At 35.6% G+C, this 26429-nt stretch overlaps 1 long non-coding RNA gene and 1 pseudogene across 2 annotated transcripts in view; both read right to left on the bottom strand.

The window, feature by feature from the left end:
• The window catches only part of LOC105475413 (uncharacterized), a 48704-nt gene extending 40568 nt beyond the window's left edge, over window positions 1–8136 (bottom strand). For both annotated transcript variants that reach the window (XR_011621651.1, XR_983329.2), the window contains exon 1: window positions 7976–8136. This is a non-coding gene — a long non-coding RNA (uncharacterized lncRNA). The remainder of the gene's footprint in view (window positions 1–7975) is intronic.
• Window positions 8137–17011: 8875 nt separating this feature from the next.
• LOC105475897 (UV excision repair protein RAD23 homolog B pseudogene) lies at window positions 17012–26084 on the bottom strand (annotated as a pseudogene).
• Between the last annotated feature and the right edge of the window lie 345 nt (window positions 26085–26429).

Below are 26429 nucleotides of genomic sequence, written 5' to 3'. Positions count from 1 at the left end.
GCCAACCACTTTGTTTTATATGTTTCTTCTTTTTCTTTAAAAGTGTGTATGTTTGCATTGTGTTTGTTAGTTAATGAAAATGATGAAGAGGAACTACATGTACTTGAGGGCCATTCTTTAACAAGGGAATTAATGTCATATAATGTAGAGTCCTTGCTAAGTAACAAGTCTAAATACTGAAATACCTTTTGGATCTCTCTCAGTCTCCCCTGCCAGTTTAAGAACAACCAGAAGGGTGAATATTTAGCTGCAAGTTGTCCCCACGGGGGCCGTAAAAACAAATAAGCTTTGAAAAATTTTGATTTCTTGGTTTTAGGTGTTCATAATGCTTGTTAGTGCATGCAAATAATCACATCCTCAGATTGTAAAATAAAGTTTTAAATTATTGAGTGACATAGTGATAATTGCACAGATTTGGTAATTTCTAAGGCAATAAAAATTATAGAACCTACCACAATCACTACCTTTAAATAATTATAAGGAGAAAAAAACCCAAAATGTACAGATACAAATAAATTGTAGAAATCATTCTGAAATACCTTTATATATTGTACATTAGCTAACCATCCAATGATTATATGTAAAATATGTATATACTTTATATATATAAATATTATATATAATATGTAATATGTATTATATAAAATATATATCATATATGTTATATACATATATTATACATTATATATTATATAAATATATTATAATATATATTATTTTGTATGTAATATATAATATATAAGTTTATATAATATATAAATATATATAAAATATGTAAATATTTATATATATGAAATCATTGGATTGTTAGCTAATATATACCAACATTCTTCTCTCCTGGTGATGCAAATTACAGATCATGTTTCTCCATATAATTTCAAATGGAAACTATTTCTGAGAATATCATAGGTTAGTACCAACTGATAAAAATATGTCACATAGATTTACAACATAACATTATTTTGCCTCTTTAATTTTAAAGCTTTGGTTGTAAAACTGCTGAGAATGGTGATAGAAATCATGAACTTCCCTCCCAACACAGATAGAGACCAAAGACAGCCACCTACAGAACACGTTCAAGACGAGGGTCATTTGGAAAAAGAAGGAATTCATGAAATCCTAAGCCTTTTACTCCCTCTTCAAGCAACTATAGTCTGGCTTCTATGTCTACTGAGAGTGACTGCACCATTAAGAAAACCAACAACTCCCAACCCCCACTGCCAAATCCGAAGGTTCTTGTGTTATTAGAGTTTATATTTAAAGTTAGTTTATATTTCCTTTTTGAGATTCTCTCTCTACTCCCTTGGATCTTTTATGCCCTATCATTGGTTAATAGTTTATTCCTCTTGGGCTCTTCTGTCTGAAACTTAAATGTTACTGTTCTCCTGAGAACAAGTTGGAGCTAGTTATTGCCCATAAACACCTTTCAGTCTGTATTTCCCTAAAGTATTATACATTCTATTTTTTACCTTATGCCTCCACTATATGTCCTCCTGGAACCTTGTTTAGAATTTAGTGCATCATCCTGAACTTACAGTTGTATTTTCTCTTAATTTTTATAACAACAAGGACTCCATCATCCAGGCAAACCAGGAGATGACGCCTTCTTTTTTGCTCACTACTTACCACTAAATAGACTAACACTTACTGATTTTACCTCTTGCATGTTTAAACATATGTTCTCTTCTCCCAGACACTGTAGCCACTCCTCCTAAAATCATATATTCTTTTTCTTGGATCTCTGCAGCAACGTTCTACCCATTTGACCTCATAAGTATACAAGATTATTCAAAAGGAATAAAATAAGTCTTTTCCTGAAGAACTGACCTTAGCAGGGATCTAATAGATCTGTTCTAAAACTAGTTTAGTTATAAAACTTTTCTTTAAATCAGGATGCCTTCTAAATGAATGACAATATTAAAATAATTTTCAAAGTTAATAAAATAATACAGATAAACAGTATTGAATGTTTTTAGTATCCAATTTAGGCACAAGAAAATTCTCTCATTTAAAATATGTCCTTCCTTGCCCACCTCAATTAAATCCATTTTGGTTTTGTAGATAATAATGTTGAAATAACATTTTTATACATAATAACAAGTTTTCTTGGCCTTTACACCGCCTTCATTATTCATAAAATTAAACATGTGTGTTCTTTTCCCCTCTAAAGATGTATTCTTTTCATTATAAAAATAATCACATTGTTACAGAAATACATATTGCTGAAACTCTCCTTACACCTTTATTGTTAAAAGTATTATGTAATTTGTTTGCTTTTCTAAAAAAAAGTTTTTAAACCAAGATCATAGTCATTTAATAAAAAATATACATCTGCTCTATTTTAATCAAAAGAATTAGTACTAGTGTTGATGAGGTTAACTGTTAAAGTAGAAACACTGACAGGCTCGGTGGCTCATGCCTTTAATCGCAGCACTTTAAGATGGTGAGGCAGGAGGATTGCTTGAGTCCAGGAGTTCAAGACCAGCTTGGGCAATATAGTGAGACCTCTGTCTCTACCAACAGTGAAAGAACCAAGCATGGTGGCCTGTGTCTGTAGTCCCAGCTACTCAAGAGGCTGAAGTGGGAAGATCGCTTGAGCCCTGGAGGTTGAGCTATGATCATGCCATCACACTCCAGCCTTCCAGCCTGTGCAAAGAGTGAGATCCTTGTCTCAAAAAGGAAAACAAAAAACAAACCAAAAAAAAAACAGGTAGAAAAGTTGTCTTTCTTTTCTTCTTCCAAATGAGTATCTCAACTCATTGACACCGTATTGTCCTTGTATTATCTCACTTGGGACCTGCCTCCCTTAGGTCATTCTTTTTTTTTTTTTTTTTTGAGACAGGGTCCCAGGCTGGAGGGCAATGGCACAGTCTTGGCTCACTGTAACCTCTGCCTCTCAAGCTCAAGTCATCCTCACACCTCAATCTTCCAAATAGCTGAGACTACAGGGGTGCACCACCACGCCTGGCTCATTTTTGTCTTTTTTACAGAGAAGGGGTTTTGCCCCATTGCCTATGCTGGTCTTCAACTCTTGGGCTCAAGCAATCCAGCGATGCGCCTGCCACGGCCTCCCAAAGTGCTAGGATTACAAGTGTGAGCCACTGCATGGCCCATTCCTTTTTCTTGAGATCTTTTTCTTCCCATATGCTCCAACAAAGCTTAATTGATCAATGCTTAATTTCTCCATGACTTTTCTGCTTTATTAATAGATGACAATAGAAAATAAATTAGGGGTATCTTAAACCTCAAAAGTAATGTGTAGGTTTTGAACTAGGGATCTTTGGACACACAATAGAAATGGATTTAGAGGTATATATTTCAGTGCTCGGGAAGGTCATATTTTGGAAAGGTGAGCTATCTGGTATCTCAAATTAAACATAGGGAGATAAGAATCCAACCCCCTTCCTGTGAGATTGGTTATACATATAAAGTATTTGTATGGTATGAATTATACATATAAAGTATTTGTATGGTCTGAATATCAACTATTCACATTCATTTATTTTAAAAATATACTTTAGGAAAATACAATTTTATCGTAATCTACTTTGTAAGAATTAAGTGGTGTTCATAAAATGATTTCATAAAAGATTGCCAATCATTGGATTCATATTAAAATTTTAAATTCTGAATGTGTGTTCCACTTTTAAAAATAACACAAATTAATAATTAACCTTTAATCTCTATATTAATACATTTTATTTCATTTTGAAATCCTTTTATAATACAGTGACTCATGGCCCAAAGATGTGCTTTGACTGCTAACATGGGACAATCTATTTTATTCTGGGAATGATCAAATGTATCCCAAATAGGCAAATCCTATCTTATAAAGTATTCAGATATTAAGTGTTGAAGACTTTAATTTTTAGATAATTAGAAAATCATTCAGTCCTTAAATTAATAATTTTTTTAAAAAACATTATCTAAAGCTAATATTGAAATAGACTATAGGAGTGTCCCAGAAGCTAGCCTCTCTTAAGAGCTCTGCTAGGAAATGTTCTAATAAGTTTTTCAACTTCAGGAATCTAGAGTTGATGTTTATTAAATTATTCACCCCTCCAGTACTGACTCCAGTAACCCTGCAGCCTCACACAGACCTACAGTCCTTGATCCTACCACCTCTGCACTCCCCTCCCAGTCCACCTTGATCATTCTTCTGCAGCCCAGTGACAGTCTATGGTCAATCATTATGATCAGTCTTCTGGATACTCTCTCTACTCTCTTGTCTCTCTTTCTTCACTATATTTGCCTAGGAAAAACCTAAACCTACTACACCTACTGCTTTCTGCATCTCAGCTAATAAATCTCCATTCTTCCAAATGTGCAGGCCTGACCCAGCTATTTACTTTACATATAATTGATTAGCAAATTCTATCAGTTCCACCTATAAAATACATACAGAATTGATCATTTTCCATCGGTTTCAATACTCTCTTTGGTCCCAGCAAACATTATCTTTTTTCTGAATTGTAACAGTTTCCTGACAGGTATACCAGATTGATCATTCTTCTCCCGTTTTGTTCCCAGCCTATTTTCAATACAAAAGCCAGAGTAATCTCTTTAAAAACATAAATCAGATAATGTCTCAACTCTATTTGAAAGACAATTGCTTTTATTCTCGTCTGAGTAGAAGCCTCTACTTCCCTGCCTTATTATCTCTCAGGTCTCATCTTTTCCTAGCCTCTCCTACTTGTCACTTCACTACAACCCATCTATCTTCTTGCTCCTCTTGGGTCATTCTAGCAATGCTCCCAGGTGCTTCACAGCCTTTAAACTTGTCCCCTTGGCCTGGATTGCTATTTTCCCTGGAGGCTAGGTTGGTTGAGGATGGAGAAGGGCTTGTTTCTTCATCTCCTACAGGTCTTGGTTTAATTGTCACCTTCTCGGAAAGATTATTACTAATTACAGGATTTAAATGTTATCATCTCAATGACTCCATTTGCTTTTCTTGAGTTTTTTCTTTATCACATTTACACAATACAATTTATTCTACTCATTTGTATTATTTACTTTCCTCATGAGATGTAAGTCCATTATGTCATTTGTCAGTTTTATTTATTGTTGAATTCTCTAACTAGCACAGTGCTAGAACACAGTTTTTGCTCAACATAAGTTTGTTGAACATATTCAGGAAAAAACATACAATTGGTTTTTAGTCATCATAATTGGTAAGAACTTGGGCTTTGGAGTCAAAGATCTTGTGTTCATTTTTTGGTTCTAACGATTATGAGCTGCTTGAGCATGGAGATAATAACCATGTCCATCTCACAGAGCAGTTGTGATATATTAATGAAGAACAAGCCCAAAGGGTATGTTTTGGAGTTCTTGGCCAGAGTAAACACTGGTCACTGTTTTTATGAAAGTATTTTTGAGTGGGCAGGGAAATGTGCTGTGTATCCTGTATGCTGTATCTCATTAAGTCTACTTGCCCATAAGTTAAACGTGAAGTGCTATTGCCGCCAAGGACTCCAAGAATATCCGGACTCCTCCAAACTTTTAGACTAAATGAAGATATGGAGTAGGTTGATGTTTTCTCTAGGGTTGTGTCATGTCAAGTGTCTACTGGACATTTCTTAATTTATTCTGCAATTACTCATACTCACCAGTACTTCTTGGAAATGTAAATAAAGAATATTGTAAATTATGATGAAAAGGATGGGGAAACATAGGATAAATAAAGAGGGGCTAAAAATAATCTCTGAAACCTGAGCCAGTCCAGAGACTGTGGTAGGTCCCAGAGGGGATTCCTGGCTCTAGGGATCCCCTAAGGCCTTCAGGGTTTACACTTTCCATTTGGGTGTGGACCTGTGACTCAGGCTGAATCATCCCCACTGAACTAGTCCAGCTGTTTCCATTTCCAGACCTATGAGAACTTCCTTGGCCTGCAGGTTGTTAAAGTAGTCATTTAAAGCGCTTTAAAAATTGTTGAAGTGAATCTTCTGCCTTAGAAAAGCAAAAAATAAACTCTGCTGTTTTTAGAGGTATGAATCAACCTGGGAGCCCAATCCTAAATTACAAAAAGTGGAAACAATTCACCCTAACTCTCCATTTAGAAACCACCTTTGCACCTGGACTTTTTTGACTTAACAGCACATTCTAACGTGGAAGAAAAAGAAAAGAAGAAGAAAAAAAAAAACCTCATTAAGAATGGTAACTTTGCAAAAAAAAAAGCCCTTGTCACAATTTAGGAGTTGAAAAAAAAAGAAATTAAAACTCTTCTCATTCTAACATACAGTTCTATAGGATTGTTAGGATCTGCAAATATATTTGAATGGAAATCAAATTATTTAGGAAGAATATATTTTATTACTGTTTGTGGAAGATTTTGCAAGGCAATATGTGGTAGAATATTCAAAGTACTAGAGACGAGTTAGATCAGACTCTGGCTCATTTCCCAGAAAATATAATATTCTATAAAGAAAAGCAGTATAATCAGTTTCTTATGCTACCTATTCAGGTGTCTCACATTTACTGGAAATTTAAAACAGATCTTCAAAGAGAAATCTACTTAACATGTAAAAGAATAAGACCAGATACCAACAGAAGCTATTGTTCTTGTGTATAAAAATTTTGAATGCATAAAATTTATAATTTTATAGAATTAGTAAAAATAAATAGAAAGGAATGTTGATAGACGTAGTGTTGGAATATGTTCATTAAGAAAAAAAAAAACAATTTTACTTCCATATCGAATATAATCAAATAATCCTGTTGCAATTGAAAGACTAAAGCAGATTAAGAAATGCTAACACTGTGTTAGGTACAGCAATGTCCTCTGTAGATGTTGAACCAGTAAATAAAAGAAAAATTAGCTGTAAACCAAGCTCAGAATTAAGTGGGCAAAGAAGAATGAGAAGCTAACAAAAATGCCTGAAATTAATGAATAGGTAGGTTGGCCCATATTAATATTCAAATATTCAACTTGAACTTAGAGTGATTTTTTTTTCTTGTGCTTTTGAAGTTATTTTTAAAAGATACGTATTTTTTAAGTCACGGAGATAAATTGTTACCAGAAAGGTTCAGGTAAGAGATCATGAAAACTTAAGTATTATTATGATTATTACTAATTCTGGTATTTTGCTTTATAGCATAGATTCTTAATAGGTTTTGTATCATCAGCTTTTGCTGTTTGTAAGGCATTTTCGGTTTCACAATGACTGCTGACACTGTCAGTGGTTGTGGATGATAGCCAGGGGTGCTAGCTATCCTGCAATTCAAATCAACTAAGGATTAAGGAAAGCATAAGGCATAAGGAAAACTTTTTTTTTTTTTTTTTTTTTTGACACGGAGTCTCACTCTGTCACCCAGGCTGGAGTACAGTGGTGCGATCTCAGTTCACTGCAAGCTCTGCCTCCTTGATTCACACCTTTCTGCCTCAGCCTCTTGAGTAGCTGGGACTACAGATGCCCGCCACTGCGCCTGGCTAATTTTTTGTATTTGTAGTAGAGACGGGGTTTCACCGTGTTAGCCAGGATGGTCTTGATCTCCTGAACTCGTGATCCACCCGCCTCGGCCTCCCAAAGTGCTGGGATTACAGGCGTGAGCCACCGCACCCGGCCTAGGAAAACTTTCTTACATAGTTTTGGAATATTTCGCTTTGAGAGACAGGACTAGCTGGATTTCCTAGGCCAACTTAGAATCCCTAAGCCTAGCTGGGAAGGTAACCATATTCACCTTTAAACATGGGGCTTGCAACTTAGCTCACACCTGACCAATCAGGTAGTAAAGAGAGCTCACTAAAATGCTAATTAGGCAATAACAAAAGGTAAAGAAATAGCCAATCATCTATTGCCTGAGAGCACAGAGGGAGGGACAATGATCAGGATATAAACCCAGGTATTTGAGCCCTCAGCAGCTACCCTCTCTGGGTCCCCTCTCTTTGTGTGGGAGCTCTGTTTTCACCTATTAAATCTTGCAACTGCACTCTCTTCTGGTCTGTGTTTGTTAAGGCTAGAGCTGAGCTTTAGCTTACCGTCCACCACTGCTGTTTGTTGCCTTAGCAGACCCTGTGCTGACTTCCATCCTTCCGCATCCGGCAGGGTGTCCGGCAGTGCTTCTGATCCAGGGAGGCACCCCTTTCCGCTCCCAATCGGGCTAAAGGCTTGCCATTGTTCCTGCACCGCTAAGTGCCTGGGTTCGTCCTAATCGAGCTGAACACTACTAGTCACTGGGTTCCATGGTTCTCTTCCGTGACTCACAGCTTCTAATAGAACTATAACACTCACCGCATGGCCCAAGATTCCATTCCTTCCAATCCATGAGGCCAAGAACCCCAGGTCAGAGAGCAGGAGGGTTGCCACCATCTAGGAAGCGGCCCACCACCATCTTGGGAGCTCTGGGAGCAAGGACCCCTCAGTAAACAGCTTGACATTCATATAGTTAAAACACTCATGATTATTTGAACCTAGAATTCATTCTATTTTACATATAAGCCAAAAATTACTTTTGTATGTTTTTCAAATTAACCAGATTTTTCAGGAATGTGCTCTAATGTAAATGTAAACATACATTTATTTATGTTGATTTGTTTTTATGATCTCCAAATACTATAGGAATTCTACTGTCTCTCTAGCTTAAGGTCTAAACTGAAATTAGCTTATTGGTCTTTTTCCTAATCTTGTTCCTTGGTGCAACCTTCTGTGACTAGAGACAAAGATTCCTGACCCAAGAAAAAGAATAGTTCTCCAAAGGCCTAGACAAGAGCTGCTATAGGGTAACCGCTACAGGTCTCCTTTCCCTGGTTTCCCTGAATCTTACAGGGACAAAGAGACCTCCCATGGAGAAGTAATCACAAACTCATTTTTACCTTACCAGCCTTAGGAAAAAGGAAGCAATTTAGAAAGTGAGAAGAATCTAAATAGAGTTCTTCCCTGGGAAAGCTCTTCTAACACAATAGCCTACTTTGTCCATCTGTTAATGGTGGGAAAGAGTGGCCTAGAGCTACTGCTACAGCATATAGCCAACACTTATAATAAATTACCAGAGCTACTAGTTTTCGGGTGGTGATTGGTTTGTTTTTATAAACTACTTTGAGATAACTTTCTCAAAAAAGGAAAAGAACTAAATAATTATAACCTAATAATTTTTACAGATTTTATATGCACATTTATTATTAGTATGTAAGAAGTGATAATTTAAATATCTTTGTAGGCACATAACTTTTTTATTTTTTTATTATTTTATTACATAAAAAAAGAGACCTTACACTCCAGCCTGGTGACAGAGTGAAACCCTGCCTCAAGAAATAAAGAAAAAAGAAAGAAGAAAAAAAAAAAAAAAAAAACTACAGTCTCCATATCCTGGCATATGTCATTATATTGAATATTTTATATATGCTATAAGATTTATAAACTTTCCACTAAGCATTTACTGGAGATCAATGCTCTATAACCATTTCTTTTATCATATATTTTTCCTATCTTTACTTAAACCACTTATCCAGATCCATTATTATTGATTTTCAGTAAAAGAGGGATGTGAAGTCACACATACATGTGCGCGCGCACACACACACGTACACACATCCACTGGAAAACATCTTGGGAATGATGGGTTTCAAATAACTCTTACATTTTGCAGATTACATCAAAATGGCTATCCAGAGCTTTATTACCTGGAGTGTGGTTCATGGAAGAGCAATAATTGACATCACCTGGAGCTTGTTTGAAATGCAGAGTTATAGGCCACAGAATCAGAATTTGCATTTTTATGAATTTCCTCTTATGATTTGTATACATACACAATTTAAGGAATGACAATCGTGAAAAGGGTCAGCAAGCTTTCTGAAAATGGCCCAGTAGTAAATATATTAAGCTTTATAAGCCATTCAGTCTCTGTCTCAACTACTTAACCCTGAAGGTGTAGTGCAAAAGCAGTTGGAGATAATATGAAAACAATTGGGTATGGCTGTATTCCAATAATACTTTACTTATGAACACTGAAATTTAATTTTCACATGTCAACAAAAAGTATTCTTTGAATACTTTTTCAAAGTATTCAAACTATTTTTCCTTGAATACTTTTTCATCACTTAAAATGTAAGAATTCTCCTAGGTCACTGTGGGCTGCCAGACTTAAATTGTTTGCCGCAGATCCAAAGCACAGTAACCTTCCATAAGGTGATATTCTATGCAGAGTTAACAGAATATCTGAGAAGCCAAAAGTAGAATTGCAAATAAAAGGAATCTGGTTTCAAACTCCTGGAAACCATGTTAAAGACAAAATGACAACAAAATAAGATAATCATGAAAAGAAAATAAATTCCCATTATTATCTATGTATATGTAACATATATATGTAATATATGTGGGTATGCATATAAAATATATGTATATATTTATATATGCATATACATATATGTATATATTCATACGTATATATGTATACATTATATGCATGTATACATATATTGTATATGATATATTTATATTATATATGATATAATATATACATATATTATATTATATTTATATGTTTATATACGTATGTATTATATACATATATATCTATATCTGTATTGCATACATATGTATTATATATGCATATATTTATATATGTATTACATACATATGTATAAAATCTATATATAAAATATATACATATATTGTATTTAAATACATATATAAAATATATACATATTATATATAATATATAAAAATATATATATTATATATTAATATATTATATTATATGTTATATATAATATAGATATATTATAATATGAATATACAAATATGAATATATAATATGTAATATAAATATATTATATATAAATATATGTATGTAATATGTGCTTATTATAGAATATATTAAAAAATGAAAATATTTAAGCTATGTAAATTATTTCCCTCTGAGACACACTGTTAAACTCTCAGTCTATTTCCTATATTTTTGTGTGTATACACAACCACTACTCTATATATAATTTTATATTCTAATTTTCCCAGGTAATTCTATTTCGTAAACTTTTTATATATTTATAAATGGGCTTCCAAAATACATAATTTTAAAAGACAGCCTAATATTCTAATATAAGGATCCATCGCAATTCCTTAGACTTTGGTACTTTAAAAGACTTGTAGAAAACACAGTGAAGATAACTGAAAATTAGGAGAACGTATAATGATTACTCGGCATAACAAACTAAACCTTAAAAAAGGAGTGGTTGCAGACATGCCCAGTTGTAGAGTACAGAAGGACCTCATTTGATGCTACTCAATCGAAGAGCATTAACTGAAGAATCACCTCCAGGAAGGGTGGATACTTGTATACCCAAAGGGGAGATAACTAGGTACATTTTTCTTTGTAAAGTTAATGTGTATTTTAAAAAGCATTTTTTAAAAGTAAGTATTAGGTATTTGAAAAATCCTAATCCTTCTCGTATGTCCCTGTAATGCAAACTAGAAGGAAAGTGATTTCAAACCTAGTCTAATCATAATAATTTAAGACAATAAAAAGGTATTGAGATCATACAGAATAACTGCTAGGATGTTTATTGTATATTACCTGCATGAAGAAAAACAGAAACAAATTGTGTAAACAGTGTGGTCCCTCCTGTTTGAAAATATTAAAAAATCTCTGTAGAGGTGTGATGACAAAGATAACACAGTTGACCTTTGAACAACACGAGTTTGAACTGTGCAGATCCATGTATAGGTGGATTTATTCAGTAAATATATTTTAACCATTTCTTGAGATTATGACAATTTGAAAAAGACAAAACACATGGCCTACAGATATGAAAAATTAACAATAATCTAAGTATGTCGTGAATGCATAAAATACATGTAGACATTAGTCTTTTTATCATTTACTACCATAACATACACATAAATTTATAGAAAGATAAAATTCATCAAAACTTAGGCACACATATACTTAGAGACTTTACATGGCAACATTTGCAATAGAGAGAAATGTAAATAAATGTAAAGATTCAGTATTAAGTCATAACTGCATAAAATTAACTGTAGTGCATACTATGCTACTGTAATAATTTTCCAGCCACCTCCTGTTGCTATTGCAGTGAACTCAATTGTTGGGGGTATCTGCTCAAATGCCAGATGACACCAATCATCTCCATGCAAGCAGTTCATTTCTCTAGTAAATTGTATGTAACAGTAAGAAGTGTTTGTCCATAGTTCTGCATTTTTCATTGTGTTTAATGCAGTACCTTAAACCTGGCATAACACCATGCAACCCATACGAAGTGTCACTAGTGATGCTGGAAGTGCTCCCAGGAAGCGGATAGGTCATGACATTATAAGAAAAAGCTGAATTCCTTGACATGTAGCACAGATCGAGGTCTGCAACTGGGGTTGCCCCCCATTTCAGACAGATGATTCATCTAGGAAATAGACAATGTAAACTTATTGTATGGACAAAGACAGTAAAGTACTGCAAATGTATTTTCTTTTCCTTGTGATTTTCCTAATAACATTTTCTTTTCCCTCGCTTATCTTATTATAAGAATATGGTGTGCAATACATGTAACATAGAAAATATGTGTTGACTGTTTATGTATATGCAAATTATTGACAATTTGGGGGATGGCACCCCTAACTCCCGTGTTGTTCAAGGGTCAATTGTACATCAAGTATTAAAACACTGAAATAAATTTTGTAATTGTATTGGCTTTTTACCAAAAGTGTATAATTTGCAATTCTGACTTTCCTTCACTTACTGTTGCGAGTAAAAAAGATGACACTAATGTATTTCTTTTCATTAGAAAAATAGTTCATCGTCTTCCAGGTTAGGAAGGGAAAGAACCAAAGAGTGGAATTTTAGTTAAATTTTAATTGATTTTTAAATTGTCTAAATTCCAAAAATCTAATATTTTATATAATTAATTTTAATCTAAGTTATAAGCATTTCTTCAAAGCTTTCTTCAATATCTCCAAATTTGTTCACAGGTAGTGTGTGCCTCCATGCATGCATATGTATGTATTATTTGTTCCTTAATATAAAACTATTCTTAGGATTTATGTTGTGAGGATTGCCTTATAGATGACACATAATTTAATAAAAGATCCTTCAATCACTGGATAAACTAACATCCTTCTTGTGTCCAAGATACAATTACGCATAGTTTTATGAAAGAGTGACTTTTTATTTAAGACAACAGCAAATTATTAAGTTAGATATAATTTTAGTTACAACTTGGCTAAAATCTACCTATAAACAATGTTAAAAATTGTCAGAATAAAAATAGAGTCACTTGTGTTAAAAAAAAAAAAAGAAAAGAAAAAAGAAAAAAAACCCTGAAAATGGAGCAGAAAAAGGACATGAAAGAATGGTTTTCATGCACAATTGTCTGGTTAAAAAAAAAAAAAAAAAAGACATCACAAAAGGCTCTTCAAAAAACTATAACCTTGCACAAAAGCTATCACAACCTTATGCAAATAAGTAACTAGCTAACTAACTAATTAAATCAGTCAATCAAAAAACTTCTGCCAGAACATCTACCCAGAAATTGCCTACTCAACTTTGCACTAACTCCACCCTTGTTATTAATCTTTGCAATTAAGGATAATTATCTCACACTAATTATGTAATCCTCTTCATTTTTTTTCTTTGAAAACATTTGTTTTATTTTACATCTCTGAATACGCACAGAGATGACTATGACACACATATACCCATTGCAGTTCCTATTCTGGACTAAGCATCATTTCTTTTAGCATATCTCTGGCCATTTGTTATTTAGGTTGATAAAAATAACAGCAAACTGCATAGTCTACAAGCCCGGTTTTCCTAATTTCCCAGTAAAAATAATGTACCATCCTTCAAGTTGCCAAATTTTCCTCATCTCTCCCCTTTTCCTATGAAGAAGTGTATATATGCATGCACCTGCACCTCATTGGGTTATTGGATAATCATTTCCCTGTGGCTCCCCCATGCTATGCATATTAAATAAATTGGCAATAATTAAAAGAGAGACAATTGAAACACAGTTATAAAGATAACTGAAGTGAATATGGTCAATCTATTTTTTTAGCTCACATAGATCCTAAATTGCCTTTTTAGTGTATCTTTTTTTTTTTCCCCAAAAGAATACTAATAACTGATTGGAATCCCTTTAAAATAGCAAATGCTTCTCAAGGAATACATGATTTCAAAACAGTTATTTAAAGAGTAGGGTGAATGGCAAATAAAATGCTACGCACATGTCATGAAACAAACATTTAAATTTTTTCTTTAAGTAAAATGTGTCTCACTAGACATTAGGGTACATTTTCATCTTACAGGTGAGATAATTATTGACTATAAAAGTACATTTATGGCTGGGCATGGTGACTCACACCTGTAATCCCAGCACTTTCGGAGGCCGAGGTGGGCAGATCACTAGGTCAGGAGTTTGAGACCAGCCTGGCCTACATGGTGAAACCCTGTCTCTACTAGAAATACAAAAATTAGCTGGGCATGGTGACAGGCATCTGTAATCCCAGCTACTTGGGAGACTGAGGCAGCAGAATTACTTGAACCAGGAGGCAGACATTGCAGTGAGCTGAGATCGCATCATTGCATTCCAGCCTAGGCAACACAGTGAGACTCTGTCTCAAAAAAAAAAAAAAAAAAAAAAAAAAAAAAAAAAAAAAAAAAAAAAAGTACACTTATTTTCAAGGGTGGATCTTTAAAATCCACTAAAAGAGGCAAAGAAGGAAAGTTTCCTCGTTCACTTCTTGAAGGTTTGTTAAAAATGAACTGACAAAAGGAAGATTAATAGGAGAGAAAGGCATACAAATTTATTTAATGTGCATAGCATGGGGAAGTCACAGGGAAATGATCACCCAATAACCCAATTAGGTACGGATGCATGTATATATACACTTCTTCACAGGAGAAGCAGAGAGATGGGGAAAATTTGGCCACTTGAGGGATAGTAAATTATTTTTAGGAGGAGATTGGGCCTAATGCTCAAACAATAGTTGCTAAATAATTTTCTTTGGAAATTGAATGGGATGTAGAGCAGACAATAGTTTGGGATGAAGTTTATCTGGGCTTTAAGTGTGGTGTTTAATTTTCAGTTTCTTTCTCTGCGATACGAGTTTTAATCTTCTCTGGTTAATGAAATTTCAGGAAAGGCAAATGTGTTCTTTGCAGATCTCGTTTCTAGCTAGATAAGGGAACTTCAGAGAAAACTTCACTTTGTGCTTTGGGAGAGACAGGATTGAAAGACAGCAGGTAGGTGTTACAGGGGTGGCGGGAGAATCAGAGAAATCTTGAGGCTGCTTCATGTAAATGCACCATATTCCAGGGTTACATTTTCTGAGTCCCAACACACTCAAGTTTTCAACCAGTTCTAGAGTTTTCTGACTGAGGCAGAAAACACACTGATGTTAAAGATGAACATCTGAAATGTACCAGAGTCTGTTGCTGATATTTTGTTGCTTTGCATTTTCTTCTTCTAAAAGGAAAAAAAAATAGTAAGTGTGGATAAAACAAGTTTCACTGTGGTGGACAGATAATATTTTTGCTATAAAATGTTTTTCCTTTAATATGCCATGAGATATCTTGATTATATATTTTCAAAAGTGTTTTTCTAGACACATCTCCTCATCCTTTCAAAAGAATTTGTAAGACTTTCCAGTGCAATAAGGGATGCTGGATCACAGTTCTGTCCACCTTCTCTTTTTGAAAGCAAAACAACACTAATTATTTCAGTGTTAATACATTCTTAACTAATAAAGAAAATCATCTGCAAATATCAGAAATCTAGTTTTGAAATGTTTGCATTAATTTCGATCTGAATCAGCATTTTGTGAGTTTTTTTTTTTTTTTTTTAAAGGCAGTAGTAAGACCCACAACTTGCTGATAAACACATTTCTGCTGAGGAAAGGGAAAGAGGAAAAGAGAATTCTGTTCTTTATTGGACCTAAAAGTGCTAATTTCACTAAGGAATACATCAAAAGCAAACAAGCAACGATTGTTTTAAAACTTTTACTGCAATACAACAATGAAGTAAACAGTAATCAGAAACACACCAATTTTTTTCCCCAAACAAAAAATGTAAGCAGGAAAATAACTTTGTCTATACTTGTACAGCTTGTTAGATCATGTCAGAAGGGCACGTCTGGCCGGGCATGGTACTTCACACCTGTCATCCCAGCACTTTGGGAGGCCAAGACAGGAGGATCGCTTGAGCCCCGGCATTTGAGACCAGTCTAGGCAAGGTAGTAAGATCTTGTCTTTACAAAAAATTAAAAATTAGCCAGGCATGGTGGTGTGTGTCTGTAAGTCCCAGCTACTTGGGAGCCTGAGGCAGGAGAATCACTTGAGCCCAGGAGGTCAAGGCTACAGTAAGCCATGATCAGGCCACTGCACTCCAGCCTGTGTGAAAGAGCAAGACTGTTTCAAAAAATAAAAATTTAAAAAGGCCTGTAATTAAGTTATCAAGAAATTTTAAAATAGTTAAAGTAGTTATTTTCATTGTAAGAAAAGCTTCCTTTTCTCCCCTACCCCACCCCAGGTATTTAACAGGAAAGAATGGGCTTTCTTATACATTAATTTTAAACTTTTGTGAAGTAGCAACAATTAACCATCAATAATTTGGCATTTCTCTTTACAGTTGCCATAGAGTTTCTTTTTAATTCCACAAAGCCCTTATCCAGTGTTTTCATGAAACAAAGACTGAAAATTCTACATACCAATGATTATTTCTGAAACCAATGCTAAGTCAAAGAAATATAAAGCAGGGCATTACACTAAATTTCTGTATCTAGTACACTAAAAGGAGTGAAACCTAGAGAAAGTTACCTACTTTATAGAAGAAATAAAGACCTGCAAAAGCAGGTTGTATAATCATACTGTTTGGATGTGCAGCATCTAATTGAAGCAGACGTGTACTGTATTCATCCCTGCCCTGTATCCTAGATCCCACCCTCCCCACCTCCAACAATCTATCATATACAAAGTATTGTGGGTAGGATTCCAAGGCTTTCCAGACAACCCACTGGATGTAGTTAGTGTAATGCACTGGTGTGAAGCATAAGATACAAAAAAGTCCCTTTCAATCTTCATTCAAGTTCTGCTATAGAAGAAAATTGGTAGCCAAACTGATTCTTCTCACAAACGAAATATGCTCATAAGTTTTTCAGGAAATCTTAATGTCTTTAACCTTTCTATAGCTTCTTTATCCTAACTACTAGAATGTAGTCCATATGACCATTTCCAACTTTGCATTTGCTCTCCTGCCACTTCCACCTCTTCCTCCATGATCACCAGCTTCTTGAACTAGCTCATTTACCATCCGAATAAAATGCTCCTGGTGTTGGCTAATTTGCTGCAGCAATTAAAGATTCTCTTGACCTATCTGTTATAGCGATGCTGGAAAAGCAGGGAAGGACTCTATTGAGTAATTTGTCTCATCTGTCAAAACTGAGGCTGATTCTATAAAATTTCATGGGGATGTTCCCCAGAACTTGTAGTTGTTGCTGTCATAGTTGCAGCAGCTGAAGACACTGCTGAAGACTGAGGGGTCCTAGTAGTACCTGATTGGGGGTGGGGGGAGGTGCTCAACCACAGCCTGACTTTTTCTACCTCCAGGGATTCCTATTAAAAGATACTGCACTGCTCTGTCAGGATTGTTGAAAACGGCTCTCAGGGACACAATTTCTTGCTCTTGTTTATAGCCCATTGACATGATCTCAGTTACCATATTCTCATAGGACTGACTTTTTACAAGTGCATTTGCAACTTCAACAAGGTTTGGCAGAGAAGAATCCACTGCTCTACTCTCAGTTAATGTTGAACTAGTAGCCACTGGTATTTCTGCTGACTTTTCTGCAGGTTTATCTTGTTTCATTGCACTAGAAGGTACATGTTCAGGACATGGCGTTGTTGGTGGGATGATAGATGCAGGTGTGGATGTGGGAGCCAAGGCAGAGATGAGGGTTGCAGCCTGAGCCACAGCAGCTGCTGTGGAGGAACTCACTTCATAGTGGTGGCAGGATTTGATTGCTGCATTGTAGCTGGAACTGGTATTGTCACTGTTTGGGTTTTATCACCATAGACTCAACAAGTTTATATTTTTTGAGAGCAGTATCATCATTGAGGATTTTGCCTGCATAAAATAATTTTTGACCTGCTACCAGAAAGTCATCTTTCCTCTTTTCAGATTCAACCTTCCTTTGCAGTACTTTCACTGTCTCTTCAGAGTCGATGTTGAACTTGAAGGTTGGCTGCCTAAGTTTTAGGGTGATCTGTGTGGTGCCCCTCACAGCTCCACTGCAGGGCCATTGCTGGTGCCAGCCAGGCTGGGTCTGTGGCCCAGCCAGGCCTTGGGGTCATCTGCGCTCCTTGTGCTCTAGGAAGGAAGGTGGTGGGGTTGGAGGCTTGTCATATTCACCCATCTGGGTGGTCTCACCAACAGCCCAGGCCCAAGGTCATGCTGATGCCTCCTCAACTATGGCTTTCCTTGTGAACAAGTGCATTGAGTCTGCAGGAGGCTTGAGGAACTCTGTGACATAAGAGAATCCATTAGTCCACCACAGGATGGTGGTCGTCATCATCATGACCTGCCTCTCAGTGTTAGACAAATTCTTAAGGTGACCCCAGAGATCTCCACCTCCTAGTGTTCGTGCTCTTGTGTGATCCTCTTCCCTTGAGTGTGAGTGAGACACATGACTTCCTTCTAGTCAATAGATAATGGCAAAGGTGATGAGATGTATATGTTTATGTCTATGTGATTACATGATTAAATGGTATTAGATTGTAGTGCTCATCTTGTTGGACTCTCTCCCTTGTTCACTTTGAGGAAGCTAGAGGCTATGTTGGGGAGCACCACGTAATAAGAATCTGTGGGAGACCTATAGGACTGAGGGCAGCCTTTGGAGTGACAGGCTATAAGAAACTGAATCCCTCAGTCCTACAGTTACAAGAAGCTGAATTTAACCAGCAACTTGAGTGAAGCAGATCCTTCTCTTGCAGAGCCTGTAATGAGACTTCAGCTCTAGCGGACACTGATTGCAGCCTTGCCAGACCCTGAGCAGAGGACCTAGCTAAGCTGTGCCAGCCTTCTTCCCCAGAAACTATGAGAGAGTTAGTGTATTGTTTTAAGTCACTGAGTTTGTGGTAATGTTGTTCCTCAGTGACAGATAACTAACATATCTAGAAAACCATAGTTCATAGATTCAGTATCTATAAGCTTGGTGTAAGAATATTGAAAATAATTTTTAAAATTCATGTTTATGAGGCAGGGCAACATAGTGAGATCCCATCTGTAAAAAAATAATAAAAATAAAATTAGCCAGGCAGGTTGGCACCTGTGTGTAGTCCCAGTTACTCAGCAGGCTGAGGTGGGAGGATTGTTTGAGCCCAGGAGGTCAAGGCTAAAGTGAGCTGTGATGACACTACTGCACTCCAGTCTGGGTGACAGAGTGAGACCCTGATTTAAAAAAAAAAAAAAAAAAAAAAAAAAAAGAGAAAAAACATTTTCAAAGAAAACTATTTAGAAATAAACGTTTGTAAAGTTGGTGATTAAAGAGAGTAGGTCTTGGACAGAGGGAAATTATTATAGACTATGGAAAATCTTGACATAGAAATTATAGGCCATTGGTTTCTTAGTTTTTCTTTTTTATTTGCATATTTTTTATAAGAGCTGAATAATGAGCAGTGGTTTGTGACATGAAAGCATCACTCACCTATTTAGTGATGTGATAGGATCAGCGGCCTAACAATAGCAATTTGAAAAGAAAGATGAAGTACAGAAAAAGAGAGTAAAGAGGATGTTAAAGAATGCTTTGCTGTAACAGGGACGAGGCTGTGGAGGAGATAGATAGTATAGAGAATAAGAGTTTGAAGGAAGACTGCTATTTTTCTTTTTCTTTTTAATATGAAGACTTGAGCACATTTATACATCTACTTTAAAAAGAGCAATTGAAAGAGAAAAGGGATAAGCAATTTATAATGCACAGTTTCTAAGAAGGGGGAAGAGATAGAATTCAGCCTATAGCTAGAAATATCAATGACAGATGAAGGAGGGATACCACATCCCTCTTTAATCAACAATTAATCAACAGAAATGTGTGCAGGAAACGAAAGCATATATGCGTAAGTTTTTAGCTTTTTCTATGAAATAGACATCCAGGTTATATACTATAAATGAGGAAAGATTTTGGGGAAGGGTAGCTTACACATTTGAGAAGGAATGTTTTGGGAAAAAGTACTGAGAAGAGTGAGACTATGGGTTTAATAGCCAAAGATCCTGAATTTGCTGGACAGTGAAGAGAGCCCAAGTGAGTTACTGTTTATACCTTCAGTGTAATATCCATCCTCCTTGTCATGGCTTTTTGAGAAAATACCTAGCTACTTTGTGTCTAGACACAGAGAAAGCAGGTGTATTAGTCCATTCTCGCACTGCTGTGAAGAAATACCCGAGACTTGGTAATCTATAAAGAAAAGAGGTTTAATTGACTCAGAGTTCTGCATGGCTGGGAAGACCATAGGAAACTTACAATCAGGATGAAAGTCACCTCTTCACAGGCTGACAGGAGAGAAAAGGAGTGCCAGACGCTTATAAAACCATCATATCTTGTGAGAACTCACTCACTATCAAGAGAACAGTATGGAGGAATTGCCCCCATGATTCAATGATCTCCCACTAGGTCATCATCATGACATGTGGGGATTATGGGATTAAAATTTAAGTTGAGATTTGGGTGAGGACACAAAGCTAAACTATATCATTAGATAATCATGTTAATCCAGAGCTTGTGTTTTGCCCAGTAGTTGAAGAATAAGAGAGAGGGACTAAGGAGTTTAGGTTATCGGCAATAGCATTATTGAAACAGGGAAATGTTAGACTCTAAGCAGGATAAGGAGGAAGTAAAGATAAGAGAGGCTGATGGATTGAAAGAAAGTCAAAAGATAAGTAATCTAAAGGTTCTGATGAGATATTAGCTTTCTTTTATTCTGAGAGAGTATATTGTCTTTCTGCAGAGGTTTCATTTCATGAATGAGAATGAAGAGGTATTAGGTTGCTACTTACATCTCTTCAACAGTACACAGGAGACATTCTATATTTATAGCAATGCCTTTGAAAATATGAAACACTAGGAATAATACAAGAGCTAAGCTATTTCAATCCTGAAAAACCAATTATGCTGCTTTTTATGTTATTGTCGTAAGTTTTTTTTCTGTTTTCTGTTTTTTTTTTTGTTTTTTTTTTTTTAATGGAGTCTTGCTCTTTTGCCAGGCTGGAGTACAGTGGCGAGATCTCCATTCACTGCAACCTCCACCTCTCGGGTTCAAGTGATTCTCCTACCTCAGCCTCCTGAGTAGCTGAGATTACAGGTGCACACCACCACGCCCAGCTAATTTTTTTATTTTTAGTAGAGATGGGTTTTCATCATGTTGGCTATTTGTTGACCTCGTGATCCTCCAGCCTCAGCCTCCCAAAGTCCTGGGATTACAGGCGTGAGCCACAGTGCCCAGTCAGGAAGCAGTTTTTAAGGGAAAAAAATAACCCACTGTTCAAATGGTACAAATAAAACAACTAACATATTTATAAACTTTCATGCAGACCTTTTCATAATCCAAAAATTGAAGCAGGAAAACTTATTTAAATATACGAATATGCTAATATTAACATGAAGACCATATAAAAATATAGAAATATTTGCATATTAAAAGTTCGAGTATAATCATATGTGTTTCAGAATATGTATTCTACTTAAGTTATTATTATTACATCTATGATACAGGTGATAGAAAATAATACTCAGAAAAGTTAAATATTTTGATCAAGGGTACCACTCAGTCACATAGTATTAAACCAGGATCCAACACATGCTCTTTTACTGTAAATATTGCTTTAAAAAATTATTTCCAGTTAAAAACATTATTACAGATGCTTGTAGATAGTTGAAATTAGTGTTTAGCATTATACATTATAATTAATTATATTCAGTATTTATTTTCTTAGTAATTATACTTTCTTAACTTTTTGACTTCTGATAAAAATTTAGAGTTACTACGAGTAAAACATGTATTTCTGAGGGATGAGCTTTCTAGCAAGAGGAAACAGTATGCACAAGTCCCTGAAGTGGGAGAATTATCAACGGACTCAATGTGTCTTGAATGGGGTGAGGAAGAAGGAAAATGATGGATAAGGTCAAAGATATAGTAGGGGTCCACATCAAGAAAAACCTCCTAGACAACTATAAGGATTTGATTTTTATCCTAATTGACATGGAGCAGAAGAGCGTTTGTGGGAAGGGATCTAGATGTGTTCATTTATTTAGAGGGAGGAAGTAGGTTTATAGATGGAGGGAATAAAGGGCAGATTAGAAACCAGAACATATTAAAGTACAGATGCTTATTAAACATGCAAGTGGAGATATCTAGAAGGCAAGAGGATATAAAAACTGTAATTTAGTGGAAAGGGTTGAATGGGTTGAGTTTATTGGTATAAATTTGGGATCCTCCGCACTTTGATGTTATGAAAAGTCATGGTCTTGGATAAGATTTCCAGAGGGTGTACTAGTCAGGGTTCAATAGAAGAAGCAGTTTCCCAAGAAGATAAATACAGGTTTGTTATAAGGATTTCAAATTACACATTTGTGGAAGCTGATTAATAAGTCACTGTAAGGTAGTTATCTTTATGCCTAACAATATAGCTTGGGCCAGGCGCAGTGGCTCATGCCTGTAATCCCAGCACTTTGGGAGGCCGAGGCAGGTGGTCAGGAGATCGAGACCACCCTGGCTAACACGGTGAAACCCTGGCTTTACTAAAAATACAAAAAATTAGCCGGGCATGGTGGCAGGGCCTGTAGTCCCAGCTACTAGGGAGGCTGAGGCAGGAGAATGGCGTGAACCCAGGAGGCAGAGCTTGCAGTGAGCCGAGATTGCGCCACTGCACTCCAGCCTGGGCAACAGAGCAAGACTCCATCTCAAAAAAAAAAAAATAATAATAATACAGCTTGTACAGAGGGTGGGTAGTCAGAAAAGAAGCTTACCAAATGAAAGAGAGAGAAAGAACAATCTAAAACCTCCATGCATGAACAATGAACAAGAGCCCAATGAAGACAGACCAAAAAGAGTATCAGTTTTTGTCCCCTCTGGTTTTGGTGATGTGGGTGTTCTGCAGAAGCTGGAGCCCTTAGTCATGGAGCTAAAGACACACACGTGGCCCAGGAGACAGAGAAGCTGAAGGAGGTTCCTTGGACAGTGTACCAGTGGCAGGCCTGAAAGCTGCCACTGAAACCAACATGTAAGCAACCAGTGTGTTTTACAAAAATGACTGTTGTTTCTTTTCCACCCTTCAATTCTCCCAAGAATCTCCTTTTTGACTCAGCCTAATCGGAAATAAACACGAAAAGGAACTCTAGGAAAGGCAGTTCAGTTTAGCCAAGCTGACATATTGCAAATTTGCCATATTGGGTGAGTATAGATGGAGAACAGATGAAGTCATAGGTCTAAATCCTGTGGCACTCAAAAATTTAGAGGTCAGGAACATGGGGGCTTCTATGAAGTGTCTTTAAAAGCAGAAGGCACAACTCTCTTAGTCCGTTTTTTTGCTGCTATAATAGCAAACCATAGACTGGCTAATTAATTAATAATAGTTTATTTGGCTCATGGTTCTGGAGGCAGGAAAGTTGAGTTTGAGAGGCCACATCTGGTGAGGGTTTTCTTGCTGCCTCATAGCATGGGAGAAGACATCACATGGTGAGGAGGTACACATGTTTGACAGCAAGACAGAGAATAAAGCTGGCTGACCTCATCCTTGCATCAGGAGCCCACTCTCAAGACAATAGCATTAAACCAGCCATAAGCGCAGAGCTCTCAGGACCTAATAACTTCTTAAGGTCCCACCTTTTAATACTGTCATAATGGCAATTAAATTTTGACATGAGTTTAGCAGGGGACATTCAAGCCATAGCTATACCCTTCTTTATTAATTCTTAATTATTGTTGCCCACAAAAAGGATGTGATGGCTGCAGTTGGGACTATGCGATGGAGGCTACCTTTTGAAGATGAATGAAATACAAGATAGAAAATGCTCATATTGGTAATGATGCTCACTCTGGAACACCAGCCTTGGACTTAGCCCAGGACTGTGTTTACAAGAAGGAGAAGTCAAATTTGTCGTATTTAAATCACTGTTGTTTGGGTTTTCTACCACCTGCAACCAACCAAAATTCTAACTGATAGAGTAGATTCAGGAGAAAATGAGAGGTGAACAAATGAAGACTGAGTATAGACAGTATTTTGAAGAAATTAACTGTAAGTTGGAACCAGAAATGAATCTGTCACTGGAGGATAAGTGAGATTAGGGGAGATTTATTTTTATGATGGGAAACTACATTTTTTTCTATGCTGTTTGAGAATTATTCAATAAAGAGGAATCATTTGATTATGTGGGAAAGATATGAAGAAATTGCATAATGAATAATAGAAAAAAATGAAAAATTCTAGAAGAAATATTTAACTAACTTGATTGCTTATTCAGAATGAGGAAATTTGTACTTGAATGATTTTTATCAAATGTCAATGTTAATATCATTATAGTTGAAAAACTATAGGAAACAGTGCCTTCTGGGAATTTAAATGAATTTCCATAAATTTTTATCCTATCATTGGAAATAAATAATATGTCATGTTTTTAATACTGTAAAGCTTACTTCATTGAAATAACTGGCAAGGTAGACTCTTATTTAAAACTTGTATCACTCAGGAAATCTTTAACTTGATTTTCACCCTTATTTGTAAAACATATTATTGTTTCTTGCATTTTAGCCCTGCATAACTCTTACCAATTTTATTGTACAAACACGATGTACTAGTTCGCTTTTCTTACTTAGCCATTAAAATTTCATACAGTAGAGTTTTAATTGAAATTCCATTTTTATAACTTTTCTCAATAGTGATTAGTGATCTACCTTGAGATCATTAAACAACGCATTGAAATTCTCCTGCAATTAATTTTAGGCATAGCTCTGCGCACATACACTAATTTCTCTTTGGAAACATGATAATTTCTTAGTCCTGTATAATACAAAGTAAAATTCTAGGTTGAAAATATTTTTTCTATTTCGATCTCAAGGGAAACATATTGTTTTATTATTTTGTTTTTATTTTTTGACAATCAAGAGGAATGAGGTTAGGGGTTAGAACAGTTTATATTTTGTTCATATTTTTGCATTATTTATTGCTTACTATAAACATGTGATTATACAAAGAGGACATGCAGGAATTATATCATTGTCTCATCGTAGCAGTAACAGTAGAGATGCTTTAAGTATGAGACATGATAGTTAAAAATCAGGACTGATTCAATTTAGAGTTTTCTAAACTATAAAACTTAACTGAGTTTGCTAAATTTTAATCAACACATTTTCATAAAACATATTTGTCTATTTATCACCTTTGTTTCTGATATATTTATGGTCATCTTTTAAACATTCTGAGCCACTTGTTAAGCATATTTCCTGAACAGAATTCTTGCTGTTAACACTTAAAAATTTCACCCTTAACTAGCAAGACCCATTCTTGAAAACTAGCTATTTTCAGAACATAAAGTGTCACATTATCACTTAATAAAGCAAATTCTTAATTTTGTTATAAGAAACAAATTGTGAGCATAAATAGGCTTGTAACTATATTTCCTCGACAACTGAAAACATGTAGTACCAGTCCTGGCCTCCACACGGTGCTAGTGTTATGCACTGGAGCATGAGAAGCCAGAACTACCTAGTAATGCGAAATAACCACTCATATCGCCCATCAAAAATAACCCCAATAGTAAAACAACAGATTCGAACAAAGAGGCGCTGTACCTGAAATCCTTGCTTATGCAAAATCTGGCTCATTTACAACAATCATCTGGTTCGTGTACAAAATGATTTGCCAAATCATTTTTAGAAATTATAGTAAAGCTGAATAAAAGGTGGCAAAAATAATAATTTTAGATTTCTTGTTCCATCTTTGGGATCTCACCAACATCACATTCTTTTTTCCATGTGTTGTCTCTTCCATGGATGGTTATTTGGAATTACGTTAAGGAGAGGAAGTCCTTATGGGGTGGTGGAGGGTGGGGAGAAGGGGCTTCATAGGCCTTCTGCCAGGTTTTCTCCTTGGTCATTGTGATTCCTTTGAACTATAAAATTCACTTTCAAAGCCAAAATATAATTTATTTTGAATATTCCTATTTTCAGTCATATTCTTCACAACTTTAAAGTCAATGTATGTTCCTCTTTAATGTAAAACAGGCATATTCATTGAGTTTATGTCAGTTTTATGTGATATGTAAAATTTTACATCTCTCTGCCAATTGTATGACAGTTGAAAATGCGATAAAATATTACACAATATGTGGTCATTTTGCTCAGTTTCTTGACAGCTGACTAATGGATAATTGCATTGGTTTTATCTAAATCCTTCCTCGTCTTTTGTGATGGAATGTAATTGTTTTCTTCACTTTACGCTG

The sequence above is a fragment of the Macaca nemestrina genome, chromosome 4 (assembly GCF_043159975.1).
Source record: "Macaca nemestrina isolate mMacNem1 chromosome 4, mMacNem.hap1, whole genome shotgun sequence".
Lineage (NCBI taxonomy): Eukaryota > Metazoa > Chordata > Mammalia > Primates > Cercopithecidae > Macaca > Macaca nemestrina.
The sequence above is the reverse complement of the archived record's forward strand: the minus strand, read 5'-3'. Positions and strand labels throughout refer to the sequence as shown.